The sequence below is a fragment of the Hakea prostrata genome, chromosome 9 (genome assembly GCF_041222555.1).
Source record: "Hakea prostrata isolate BN-2017 chromosome 9, UWA_Hpros_2, whole genome shotgun sequence".
Classification (NCBI taxonomy): Eukaryota; Viridiplantae; Streptophyta; class Magnoliopsida; order Proteales; family Proteaceae; genus Hakea; species Hakea prostrata.
In genome coordinates this window covers 54816601-54829234 of record NC_142608.1, presented here as the reverse complement: position 1 = coordinate 54829234, position 12634 = coordinate 54816601, and positions in this window count along the sequence as shown.

The window sequence follows — 12634 nt, the reverse complement described above, 5'->3', positions numbered from 1 at the left end:
GGTTTAAGCTTAACAAAAAATCTGCTGGCTTACAATAATTTAAACCCAGAAATCTGACCAAAAAAAAAAAAAAAAAACTGAAGAGCATGCGTTTTCAAAATCATGATCGAATACACAACATATATGGAAGGTTCAAAACAAGAAGCAGAAGGTCACACAGCAACCCAGAAAAAAAATACTGTATGTGGAGCATGGTTTGATGCATCAAAGAAAATAGGATAGCCTTGAGAACTTACCAAAGAATTTGCACGCAGGAGAGAGAGAGAGAGAGAGAGAGAGAGCTTGATAACTTCTGCAACGGATCCTTCACACACGCAGAGAAGAGAGATGGAGTGCCAAAACCAAAACTCAACAAGGCTGCACTTGGATTCACACGCACCCTTGAGAGGAAATTCAGGATTTTAAAGAGAGAGATGGAAATCGTGGGGAGTTATAGAGAGGAAGTGGAGAGAAATTAGGGATTTTGGGGAGTTCTGAAATCGTGGGTAGATAGAAAGGAATGAGAGAGAGTAAGAGAGAGTTTACAAGGCAAAAAAACACATGCGTGTGTTTTTAAGATGAGCCAGACGGACGACCATCTGATCCAGACGGTTGACCGTCTGGTTTCAGAAACCTGTGTTTTGGAACACAATAGGCCAAATGGAATTCCATCTGGGCTTTGTAGTTAGACGGACGACCGTCTGGGCAGACGGTCGACCGTCTGAATTGTTGAACTGCCCTGTATTTTTGAGAGTGGGATTTGGAATAGGTTTTTGGTGATTTTGACTATTCTAAGAGGTCAATCAGTCCCAATTCTCGTCTTAGTTCAACAAAACGGTCTTCACTTAGAGGTTTGGTGAAAATATCCGCCAATTGATGGTTTGTATCAATGAATTCAAGGACAACTTCATTCTTTTGGATACAATCCCTAAGGAAATGGTGTCTAATGTCAATGTGCTTGGCTCTTGAGTGAAGCACAGGGTTCTTGCTAAGATTGATGGCACTACTGCTGTCACACTTAATGGGACATTTTTCAAGTTGAACCTTGTAATCTAGTAAGGTTTGTTTCATCCAAAGAATTTGAGCACAACACTTACCAGCTGCAATATATTTTGCCTCAGTTGTCGAAAGAGCAACACAGTTTTGTTTCTTGCCGAACCATGACACTAGACATGGTCCAAGCAAATGACATGAGCCGCTTGTGCTCTTTCGGTCAACATGACAACTAGCAAAGTCAACATCTGAAAAACTTAACAGGTCAAATTCTTGACCTTTAGAATACCATAATCCTAAGTTTGATGTGCCTTTTAAATATTTGAATATTCTCTTGACGGCACAAGCATGAGACTGTTTAGGACTGGCTTGATATCTTGCACAAGCACAAACACTAAACATAATGTCCGGTCTACTAGCCGTTAAGTATAGAAGGCTTCCAATCATACCTCTATACTTAGTGGCATCAAAAGGCTTCCCATCCTCATCTTTTGATAATTTCAAGGATGTGCTCATGGGTGTTCCACTAGCCTTTTGAGGTGTTACATCAAATTTCTTGATGAGTTCTTTTATGTACTTGGTTTGACTAACGAAGATGCCATTTTCATTTTGTTTAATTTGCAGACCAAGAAAAAAGGTTAATTCACCCATCATACTCATTTCAAACTCATTTCTCATGCAAGTATTAAACTCATGACATAAGGATTCATTTGTAGCACGAAAAATGATATCATCCACAGATATTTGTATGATAATAATATCATTTTTCTTGTACTTGACAAACAATGTGGTATCTACCTTACCCATTGAGAATTTCTTTTGGACTAGAAATTTACTTAGTCTTTCATACCAAGCACGTGGGGCTTGTTTAAGTCCATAGAGGGCCCGTTTGAGTTTGAAGACATGATTGGGGAAGGTGGAGTCTTCAAAGCCCGGAGGTTGTGCAACATAAACTTCCTCCATAATGAATCCATTCAAGAATGCACTTTTCACATCCATTTGATATAATTTGAAGTTCTTGTAGCATGCAAATGCCAATAACATTCTTATGGATTCTAATTGGGCTACGGGTGCATAGGTCTCATCAAAATCAATTCCTTCTTGTTGATTATATCATTGGGCAACCAACCTTGCCATATTTCTAACAACTTGGCTTTTTGGTTCAAGGTTTTTTTTTAATTCCTTTTTTGGTTTTTTGGTGGGGGGGGGGGGGGGTTTGGGGGGTGGGCCCCAAACTTTTTTTTTTTTTGTTTTTTTTTTTTTTTTTGGGGGGGGTGTGTTGTAAGGTGGGGGTGGGGGGTTTTTGGGGGGGGGGGGGGGGGAAGGGGGTGGGGGTGTGGGGTGTTTTGTTTTTTTTGTGTTGTTTTGGGTTGGTTGGGGTTTGTTTTTGTGGGGGGGGGGGGGTTGGTGGGGGGTGGGTTTTTTGGTGGGGGGGGGGGGGGGGGGGGGTTTGTTTTGGGGTTTTTTTTTTGTTTGTTGTTTGGTTGTTTTTTTTTTTTTTTTTTTTTTTTTTTTTTTCTCATCATCTTCCTCATCAATTAGAGGTTTATATTTGTCCTTAGGTGGAGATACATCACATGTGACATTCATTGATTCTTCCACAACAAGAGTTCTTCTATTTAGCACTCTATATGCTCTATTGTTTTGAGAATATCCTAAGAAAATTCCCTCATCAACTTTTTCTTCAAATTTTCCTTTAGGATCTCTAGTGTTCAATATAGTGCACTTACATCCAAATATTTGGAAGTGATCAACCCAAGGAACTTTGTTGTGATAGAGTTTATATGGTGTCTTGTTTAGGAATTTTCTAATTAAAACATGGTTTAAGACATAACAAGCGGTGCTTATGGCTTCCGTCCAAAGATACTTAGGCATTGAGAATTCACTAAGCATGGTTCTAGCCATTTCTTGGAGTGATTTATTCTTTCTCTCTACTACTCCATTTGATTGGGGAGTTCTAGGAGTAGAGAAGTTATGAGTTATGCCTTCTTTGTCACAAAATTCTCCAAAGTAGTTGTAGTTGTCAAATTCCCTTCCATGGTTACTTTGGATGGTGGTTATGAGGTATCCTTTATGATTTTGAATTTTTCTAATAAGAATAATGAATTCCTCAAAAGCATCATCTTTATGCTTTAGAAATAAACTCCACATATACCTTGAGTAATCATCAACAATGACAAAGGTATAATATTTGCCACCAAGATTAGCTATGGAAATAGGTCCAAATAAGTCCATATGCAACAGTTCTTGTGGTCTATTAGTAGAGACTATGTTCTTGGACTTATGAGATACTCTAGTTTGTTTTCCTTTTTGACATGCATCACAAAAATAGTTTTTATCAAACTTCATTTTTGGAAGATTTCTAACTAGATTCTTTGGTGCAATGATTTCAATTTGCTTCTTATTTATGTGACCTAGTTTTCTATGCCAAATTAGAGTTTCTTCAAGAGACATGAGACAAGTCATATTAAGAGATGATTCATTGAAAACACAAGTATAAATGTTGTTTCTTCTAATACCTTTAATGATTAACTTTTCATTCACATCTTTCACATAGCAACAAGAAACATCAAATGTGATTTTATAACCTATGCTACATAATTGATTTACACTAAGCAAATTATATGATAGTTTATCAACTAGATATACATTTGAGATAGAGGTACCTCCAATATTGATTTGACCAATCATACCAATATCTTTCATTTGCTATTATCTCCATAGGTGATGCATCATCCATCATATGATCTAAGCTTTGTGAAGAGCTTTGGATTTGACGTCATATGCTTGGAACAACCACTATCAATGTACCATTCACTTCTTTAGGTGTTCATCAAGCAAATTTACATAAGAAGGAAAAGATGTGCATTGGTCCCCATGTCTACATGGTTCCAAGTTGGTTAGTTCTGATTGGTTCCATGTTGAACCAACTAGTTTGATATCCCTTTGGTCTTTGAAATCTTGGATCACTAATGTCAAATGGTTCTTGGACTTGAGGTTTTTGTCTCCTTGGTCCATTGATGTTTTGACTTCTTTGCCCATTCATCTTGTTTGTATTTTTAAGGAAGTTTTCACTTCTTCTAGGTCTTTGATGACTTGGCATATGTGGTCTAAATGGAGGTTGAGAGATATGCTCATAGGGTACAAAATAGGGATATGGCCAATTATAACCAAACATCATTTGATTTTGGTTCGGCCAAAATTAATGATGTTGTTGGCTTTGGACATTTTGGTAACTTTGGGATTTTTGCAACCTATGATCATAATGGTTTTGATTTCTACCATTTCTTCTTAAATAACCTTGATTATGATGATTTGGTCCTTTTGTTCCTTAGTTATTCTTTGGTCCATTCTTTTGATTTTTATTTTTCCTTTTTCTTTGGGAATAGTAATTTCCCTTTCCAATCTTTCCTTTGAATGTTTGATGTTGAGTCTTGTTTCCACCTTGAATGTTTATTTGAACATTTTTAGGTGTTGGTGAGAGGTTCTTACTAGATGTTCCTTTTTCAAATCCAACTTCTTTTCCTTTTCTGGGAGTTGAAGTTTCACTATTGAATCCTAGTCCTTCTTGTGGACTCTTTTGAGGGGTTCCTAGAAGACTATTTAGATTCTTTTGACCATTTGTGAATTTTTCAAGGGAATTGTTTAAGTCCACATTTTCTTGTTCTATTTTCTCAATATGTTCTCGTAATTCAATTACGGTGTTATTGAGAGAATGTACTTCTCCTAGAAGATTATCTAGGTCCTCTTGCTCACTTGTAGATTTCATAATGGTTTTGTTTAGATCATTATTTTCTTTTTCTATCTTCTTAATGTACTCTCGTAAGTCACTTACGGTTAGACCTGTAAATGGATAGCCGAAATCCGCCTCTGAATTCGCATTCGTATTCGTTTAAGGGTATCCGTATCCAAAAATTTTCTTACCAGAAAATATCCGTATCCGTCCGTTAAGCAACCGGGTTTGAATTCGGATAATTGCTTATCGGATCGGATAATATCCGGATAAATTTTTATCCGGATAGAGTAAAGTATTTAATCTTTTTTCTTTAAAAATAGATGATAATCGGATTCGGATACCGGTAATCAGATTCGGATAGCGGTATTCGGTTATCGGAAATTAGAAATTTATAATAAAAAATGTAAAAAAGTGACAATTATCAATCAATAATCGGATATTTTATCGGATCGGATTATTATCGGATATCCGATAAATTTTCGGATTCGGATAACGGATTTGCTAATCGGATTCGGATTCGGATACTGGTGTATCCGAGCTGAATCCAGTCCATTTAAGGCCTACTTACGGTGTCATTTAGAGATAGTACTTCTTCCTCTAAGATTTTGTTTTTATTTTCAATTTTCTTGCTGAAATTATATAGAGTTTCAAAACCACTAACTAAGTCTTCTTCATCAATGTTATCAATATCATTCTCATCATGCATAGAATCAAGACTATCATATATGGAATTTACCTCATTATCTTGTTCTTCATTTGATCTAGCCATCAAGGCTAAGTTGATATTTTCTTCATCGGTCTCTTCACTTTCTTCTTCATCATCACTTGTAGTGTAGATTACTTCAGCTTTGTACGCCTTCTTTTTTCCTTTGGTAGGACATTCGTTCTTGAAGTGTCCTGGTTTTCTACACTCAAAACAAATAACATCTTGACTGTTAGTAGGTGGAGTTTTACCTTTTGATGAGTTTTTACCTTTGAATTCTTTTGACCCTTGTCCTTTGGATGGAAATCTTCGTTTCCATTCTTTTAGAAATTTTCTGAACTTTCTTGTGATGAGGGCAATATCACTGTCGAAGTCACTTTCTTCTTCATCACTTTCATTATCTTTGATGGAGCTTTTAAGAGCGATGGATTTCTTCTTTTGCTCTTTTGAATGGCTTTCTTCATACTTCTTGTCTTCCTCAAGTTCTGCCTCATGTGCAAGTAGAGATCCCATGAGCTCATCAAGTGTGATGTGTTCTAGATTTTCTACTTCTTGAATTGCTATTTTCTTGGGTCTCCAAGATGGTGGAAGAGCTCGTAGGATTCTTCTTGTCACATCTTTATTTGCAAATTCCTTGCCAAGGCTATGCAACTTATTTATAATGTTAGAAAACCTAGTAAACAAGAAGTTATATCCTCATTATCTAACATTTTGAAGTTTTCATATTGAAGCATATAAACATCCAAATTTATCTTTTTTATTTGGTTTGTTCCTTCGTAGGTGACTATTAATTTATCATAGACTTCTTTTGCATTCTTGCAAGTACCACACCTATTGTATACCTTCTCACTCAAGGCACATTGTAGGAACATTTTAGCCTTGTGGTTTGCTTGGGATTTTACTTTGTCAATTCCATCCCATTCGGTCCTTGGTTTTGGAAATTTTTACCGTCTTTATCAAGTTTGGTAATCTCATTGGGTCTATATGTAATTATGTCCCAAACATCTATATCAATAGCACATACAAAGTCTTCAAATCTATTCTTCCAATAAGCAAACCCTTCTCCATCAAAATATGGAGGCCTAGAGGTATTTAGACCTTCGGGTCTTGAAGAGAATTGGTTGGATAATGATGCCATTATCTTTTACTCTTTTAGAGATTGATTTTAATCCCAATTTGAGCTCCCACTCTGATACCAATTGTTGGTGCAACCTAGAGGGGGGGTGATTAGGTTGTACCTCGTGGATTATACCAAATTCTCGGTTTGATTGCAATTTCAAGGTAAATTGATAATTTAAATGAAATTCAATAAGTCAAGCAATCACAACACAGAAATTTATAGTGGTTCGACTTTATGAGTCTACGTCCACTCCTCTCTTAGCCTCAAGAGAGTATTCCATTAATGAATCTCTTTCAATACGATGGGTAGAGAGTCAAACCCTTACAATCTTTGTTACGGGGCAAGAGTACCCTTTACAATCTTTGTTCATGGGCAAGAGCACCCAAGAGACAAATTCTAATCAACCAAGACTAGAATTCAATAACCAATTTAAATACAAGAAGTGTTAGATATTACCTAACAAGGAGAGGGACACTTTACCCCTTGTGTGTGAGTGATGCAATGCATCAATAAAGACTCCAATGGTTTTCAAAAACTCCAAGCTTTGCTTCAATGAACTTGCTTATTAACTTTGGAATATCCCTCATAGTTGAATAGAGTTGCGAAGACATTAATGGTGCTAAAACACCAAATATTGTCTCTTTCACTTGTGAGTGAGTATATGCTCGATGGGGGGAGATGAATGATTCTCAAATGGGGGTGGTTGGGCTTTTATAGGCCTCAATTCAATGCCCTCTCCATTTCCCCAACGGATATAAAATCTCAGCAAGATTTTACTCCAGACGGTCAGCCGTTTCAAAACTATCCGTTGAAACACAGCTGTTGAGAAATAGTCGTTTAAAACTAGCCGTTACACTTAAGCCAGGGCCAGACTGTCGTCCGTCTGGCTTGGACTAGCCCAGACGGAATTCCGTCTACCAGACAGAATTCTGCCTGGCCTTCTGTTTCTGAGAAACTCAAAAAACACATAATAGACGGTCGTCCGTCTGAGCTTTGTTCTGCTGAACAACTTTGGGGTTGGGACATGGCTTGGGCTTTTGGACTTTTTGGTCAACCCTAAGCATTGTACACCTCACTAACATGTCCTAGGTCACTCTAGTAACATGAATTACATATGATTGATGCATTTATATTAATGTGTATGCGAGAGTGTCCTAAGCCTTAATTCAGCCTAAGTCTTGATCTTCGACTTGATCTTTGACTTGATTTTCGGCTTGATCTTGAGTAACGGTCTTGATACTCATCTTGACTTTGGTTCTTTGTCTAAAATGGTTTGAGTTGAGCTGGACTCTCTGGTAATTCTTTGATTCGGTTATTTTTCAACGAGATTCACTGTAGTGGTGAGCTGGACAAAACACATCTACATGGAATCATTAGTAGAGTGTTTGTCATCATCAAAACTGATTGGAGACCGATGTGGCAAATGCTAAATGGCATTTCCCAACAGTGTTATATTTGTTATCCCGATTTGTATTATACGAATATTCGCATGGTTGAAACACATGCTGGAGTAAATTTAAAGAATATCGATTTGATAGCTTTATTATTTGGCATAACCAGTTGGACTATCCTGGATCAAATACGTTGTGAAAAATTATTGAAAATTCATATAATTAGTCATTAAAGAACCAGAAGATTCTTCAATTCATTGAATTTTTTATGCTGCTTGTTCCAGGAAAATTTATTACTAGATCATCGCCAGCTAAAATTAGAATTGAATCTCCTATATTTTCGGAATGTGTATAAGGTAAAGTATATGGGCCTATTCACCCATCAGTTGTACCATTTAGATAATATATGATTTTAGTAGATGCATCTATAAAATAGTCACATGTATATTTATTAACTTGCAATTTGGTAGTTGTGAAATTATTTCTCAAATAATTAAATTCAGAGCACAATTTATGGATTATAAAATAAAGACAGTTGTCTTGATGATGCTAGCGAATTTACATTTTAGGCTTTATGATTTTTGTATAACAATTGAGATCATAGTTGAAAAGCCTGTTGCTAATGTTTATATTCAAAATGGTTTGGCAAAATCATTTATTAAATATCTCCAATTAATAGCTAAGCCATTGTTTATGAGAACAAAGTCCCGTGTCAGTATGGAGATATTTTTTATGCAACATCATTTGTATGCATCAAGTCAACAAGTTGTCATAAATTCTCTCAAATACAATTGGCTTATGGTCGGAAGCCAAATATTTTTCATCTTAGAATTTCTGAATGTGCGACTTATATTCCAATTGCTTAATCACAACATACAAAGATTAGTCCCCAAATAAAGTTGAGAATATATGTTAGATATGAATATTCTTATATAATTCAATATTTTACCAATGATAGGAGATTTATTTAAAGCAAGATTTGCTGATTATCATTTTGATGAATTAGTTTTTCCAACATGAGGAGGAGAGAATAAATAATTGGAAAAAGAGATTGATTGGAATGTATTATCATTATTTCATTTAGATCCTTGCACTGAGCAATGTGAACCTAAAGTTTAAAAGATAATGCATTTACGAAGTATTATGAATCAATTGTCAGATTTGTTGATCTGCTAAGAGTTACTAAATTTCATATTCCAACTGCAAATGCTCCAATTTGAGTTAATGTCTCGGTAGGATAATGAAATTTGAGTTAATGTCTCATGTAAAAATAAAATGAGAAAAATAATGAAATTGTGATATATAAAACATGAATTATGGCACAAATTTTTTTTTTCCCCAAAGGTTTGACATTGATTATATGGAAACATGTTCTTTTATGGTGAATGCAATCACCTTTAGATATCTTATTAGTCTAGCAATATATGAAAACTTTGACATGCGTCAAATGGATATTATTACAGCTTATTTATGTGACTCACTTAACTGTAAAACTTGTATGAAAATTTCTAAAGGATTTAAAATGCCTGAAGCACATAAAAGTTCTTACGAACTTTGTTCAATAAGACTTCAGAGATGATCAGGGTATATATGGTATAATTTCTTTAGTGGATATTTACTAAATAAAGGATATACATATTATCCAATTTATTATTATACATTAATTAAAGGATTGGGATCTAATTTTCTTATAATAAATGTATATGTTAATACTATTTGAACTCCTGAAGAGCTTCCAAAAGCAATAGATTATTTAAAGAAAGTTGAAATGAAAGATGTTGGAAAGACAAAGTTTTGTTTAAGCTTACAAATTTATCATTTGACGAATATAATATTCGTTTATCAATCAACATCTATAGAGAATGTTTTGAAGCGATGTTACATGAATAAAACACATCTATTGAATAACTCAATGGTTGTGAGACTGCTCGACATAAAGAAAAGATTTATTTCAACCCCATGAAAACAATGAAGAACTTATTGGTCTTAAAATTACTATATCTAAGTGCAATTGAGGCACCAATTTATCTTGCTAATAGTATACAATTGGATATAGTATTTTTTATAAGTGTATTAGTAAGATTTATCTCTTCTCCAATACGAAGACATTGGAATGTTGTTAAGCACATATTTCAGTATCTTAAAGTGATTATTAACATGATTTTATTTTATGAATATGGACATCAACTTATTTGTTATGCAGATACATGATATTTATTTGATCTACATAAAAGTAGATCTTAAACATGCTATTTATTCGCAAAGTGAATGTTAGTTATTTCATTTTACCAAAAAAAAAAAAAAAAGAATGTTAGTTATTTCATGACATTCAACAAAACAAACTATAGCTGTCATTTCTTCAAATCATGCAGAGATAATATTGATTCATGAAGAAAGTCGACAATATATTTGGTAAAGATCAATGATACAACACATTAGTTTTCTACTAGAAAAAATGGGTTTCAATAATATTATATGAAGATAATGTTGCATGCATAGCTCAATTGAAGGGAGAATACATCAAATGAGATAGAACGAACATATTTTATTGAAATTCTTCTTCAATCATGTTCTTCAACAAAATGGTGAAATCGATGTTTATCGAATTCGTTCAAGTGACAATTTCACAGATTTATTTATTGAAGCATTGCTTACTTCAAATTTTGAGAAGGTGGTATATGATATTGGAATGTGTTTACTCAAAAATATTCAATGATGTTATCATCAGGAGGATTAAAATACGTGCTACATTATTTTTTCCTTTACCAAGGTTTTGTCCCATTGGATTTTTCTGGTAAGGTTTTTAATGAGGCAGCTATCAAATCTTATTATTTAGATATGTACTCTTTTTCATTCACTAAAATTTTTCCCACAAGGTTTTTTCTTAGTAAGGTTTTAACAAGGTACATTATCTATTGATAGATATTCAAAGAGGAGTGTCATAAATAATATTTATTTATGGATGTCCATTACCCCAAAGAGATCATACTAAAAGATGTAACTTTCAAATGAAGATCTCAACCATCTCAGCATGCGATTTTGGCGATCCGCATCCCCATATTAACCGAAGATCTTAACAATTCATCATTCCATATCAAGGTCATCTTATTGTGTGTGAGAATCATATATTGTATTTCTTTGTAGACTGTGCTATTTCCATATCAGAGAAGATGATAATTCAAATAAATATGCAATGAATAACTCAATAGAAGAGTTGAATTCATCTTGTCCTAATTTTCTTCTTTGTATTTAATATATTTTCTCTATTTTATAACATGTTCTTCATACAAGTATTTTTGCCCCTCTCATTTTTAATGGTGTTAAGTGACTGTTATCATGAAACAACTTTTTGTTGAAATTATGCCGAAATTTGTTGAATTTCGGGCGTTTCGGTGAATAGTGAACCGAAACACACGGTGATATTCAAGATTGCAAATTTTCGGCGATATATCGCCAAATCGACTAATATATCAATAAAATCTCGATTTTTTGCAATATTTTGACGATTTCTCTAGCGATTCTATAATGGAATATTCAGGATCAATGGACAATCTTACCAATTATGTCCCAATGATTCAAGACTCAAAAGATAATGTGCTAAATGTAGTTAGGGAGGAGAATCTACATAAATAATTTCTGGAAATAATTCAAATTATGAAGATATTTCATAGCAAAATCTTCAAAATTAATGAGCAATCTTACCAATTATATTCTAGTGATTTAGGCCTCAAAATTCAACATGCCAAATGTGGTTAAGGAAGAGTATATACATGAAATAATTTAAATTATGAAGGAATTTTGTAATGGAATCTTTCAGGTCAATAGGTAATCTTTCCAATTATGTCTGAATGATTTAGGCCTCAGAAGATAACAAGTTAAATGTGACTAGAAAGGAGAATTTACATGGAAGAATTTATAGGAAATAATTCAAATATACTAAATATTGACATCAAATTAGAGCCCAAAATAACTAAAAATACCTTCCGAAATGGGGGTCGAAATTTGCCGAGACAAGGACAAAATCTCGCTGAAATTTCGGCAAGTTCACTTGGTTCACTAGGTAGTGAAACGAAGAAATCTACCGAAATTCCGTACCTTGGTTGTTATGATTGAATATGTAAAATCTATTTTGCCCTTCATAAGATTAAGAGTTAAAAGATAATACCACCTTCATTTAGAAAAACCATAATGAATGTCGATTTTACCCTTATTTTCAAACTTCACCCTGTTGCTTCATGAGTGGGATGAAAAAAAAGAAAAAAAAAAGGAGAGAATGGAACCTCTCAAGGAACCCTAGCTCTTGGATCTTGCTGAACTTGCTTCAAATCTTCACCAAGCCTATTGGTGACAAGTAATATTGATACAACATTACATCATTACTGATACGGAAGATTTCTATTCGAACTGGATCGACCCGGATGGGGCTCCACATGCTAGTTAATCGGGAAAGATGCCGATCATCCATGACCAAAAGCATAACATACGCCACATATATAGCAATCATCCTTGATATAGAAGGTCAACTCAGCAGCTGATTGAATGGGACCAACAACAAGAAAGCATGATCCTAGGAGAAACAATAGCCCTTGTCGGGCTAACTTACCAAATACGTATAAGGTAAGTTAATCATTACAAGATAGGGGACGCATCTCCTTGGTAAGCAACCCAATACACTCTGAGTATAATCTTGTGTAGCTTTTGCACGAGACCTC